Source organism: Pseudophryne corroboree, chromosome 9 (assembly GCF_028390025.1).
Source record: "Pseudophryne corroboree isolate aPseCor3 chromosome 9, aPseCor3.hap2, whole genome shotgun sequence".
Taxonomy (NCBI): Eukaryota; Metazoa; Chordata; class Amphibia; order Anura; family Myobatrachidae; genus Pseudophryne; species Pseudophryne corroboree.
Genome location: NC_086452.1, coordinates 51,337,337 through 51,339,628, shown reverse-complemented (window position 1 = coordinate 51,339,628; position 2,292 = coordinate 51,337,337).

Here is a 2,292-nt window from a genome sequence, read left to right as displayed (position 1 = left end):
TCCATGCACCCTAAGACTGCGCTGATTTCTAAAGCCAATAGATAATTTTGTAAAGAAATTATTTTGTAGACAGTTTGTTCAATGAATGCTGCTTACCCCTGCTGAAACTCTTTGACGGAAGTCACCTCCAGTGTCTTTCATGGTTATATTCAGTATTCTGAACTGACACAAGGAACCATATAGTTCCCCTGTTGCTGGAATGGATACAGTTGCTGGAGTTTGGGATGGTGTCATAAATCTGCCTGTGCTTGGTGTACTTGTGCCACCTGGCATGCTCGTTGTTGTGGGTCCAGCTGTTGTACTGGATATACAAGGTCCAGTAGTTGTGCTTGATCTGGTTGAACTTAGTCCAGCAGTTGTGCCAGATCTGGTTGTTCTATGTCCAGCTGTTGTCCCCGGTTTTGTTGTGCTAGGTCTAGCTGTTGTCCCCAGTCTTGTTGTGCTAGGTCTAGCTGTTGTCCCCGGTCTTGTTGTGCTAGGTCTAACTGTTGTACTGGCTCCTGTTGTGCTAGGTCTTTTTGTTGTGGTGGATCTGATTGTACTTAGTCTAGCAGGTGTGGTTGCTCTGCTGGGTTGATTTGTAGTTCTGGACAAGGTAGTCCCTTGTTTTGTAGTCGGTGTAGGTAATGCTGTAGGCTTGGACGTTGTACCATTTACAGTTTTTGGGTTTGTAGTTAGAACTGTATTTGGAAAAATAATATCATATTAACGCTCGTACATCATTAATTTTATACCATATCTAAAAACATTATGTTCATCAGAAGGAGGGCCAGTGGTACCAAGGAAGGAAAGGGGTACTATTTACCCGGGAGCAGGCTTGATGGATGGACCCCAGTGAGGGCCTGGGTACACCGCACACCCTGCATTATTTTTAAATAAATAAAGGCATTTGCTTGTTCACACTAAAAAACTAGTTACCAAGACTGTAAAAGTTTTTCCTAGTGAAGCTTATGGGAAACACTGGAAAAAAAAGTCACTGGGGGGTACATTTACTAAAGTGCAGGTTTATAGAGGTGTAGACGTGGCACATAGCAGCCTATCGGACTCCAGATATTATCTTCTAGAAGGTGCTAGATAAATAAGGAGTAGAATCTGATTGGTTGATATGGGCAACATCTCCATTTCTATAAGCCCCCACCTTAGTAAATACTATGTACCCCTTAGTCACATATGTGCTAGGCATTGCTAGCATTGACCATGCAATTGTATTAATGGAGTTTCTTCGGGTTAAAAGGATGCAATTGCAGGTCCTAACACTAGATGTCACTGTTTACAGTTGGAGAATAATTCTGTGACGCAAATAGTTCCACTAGCTAAATGCAAGTTCTTGAATACCGAAGAAAATACTTCTCTGTAATTATCAATGTATTTTCCATAATTGTACTCTACTGACTGCGGCTCACGTGTCATTCCATCATGGATCCAGCTGGCCTGCCACATATTTTCATACCTAGCTAGTACCTCATTTCACGACAACAAAAACAGCAACTTATACACAGTGGCGCCGAGAGAGGGAGAGGGTAAAAATTACCTGGGCCCAGGTCTGATAGAGGGGCCCAGTGGGGGCCCAGGTACACACCTCCTTTGATAAGGCCATGCCCCCTGAAAAGTACCTGGGCCCAGACATGCTCTCTACTGCCCTGGCTGGAAGGCATGCCATGCTCCTGTGAGTGGGTGTTTCTGATGTGCTAGACACGCCCCCAAAGAGGAGTGACCATGCCCTCAGCATACTGTGATCACACCCCCTCCATTGGGAGCAGAGGGGCCCAGGAAGTTGTTGTACTGAGGCCCAGGATTTCTCTTGGCAGCCCTGCTTATACACAAGGCATTGTACACACTGTATTGCACCTGAGTTGAACATATGTCTTGTTAAGTACACATTTTGCTGATTGACCCCTTCAGCTGTTGTTTAATTCAGAAGCATCAAAGCTTCATTATATGAAGCTGTCCATTTTCATGACCTATCTGATATTTCCATGTGTACGATTGCAGCAACGATGAGTCCCATTTGATTTGGAAATACTGTAAATCGTGAAACCGGCAAATGGGTGTATTTAATTTAATTTGTATTTGCATCTAAGTAAATATTAAATAGACTATGCAACTTTTGCATTCACCAATGACACTGCCATACCACCCAATTCCCGCTTTTCCTGGGACTGTCCCGCTGGATATTTCAAGAGGCCTTGCCCCTCCCCTCAAGGCCACGCCTCCTTTTTGGACACGCAAGTGCCTTTGGTGCGCGCACTGTCCCAATTCTCAGAAAAATGTTGGGAGGTATGTGCTGGGCCA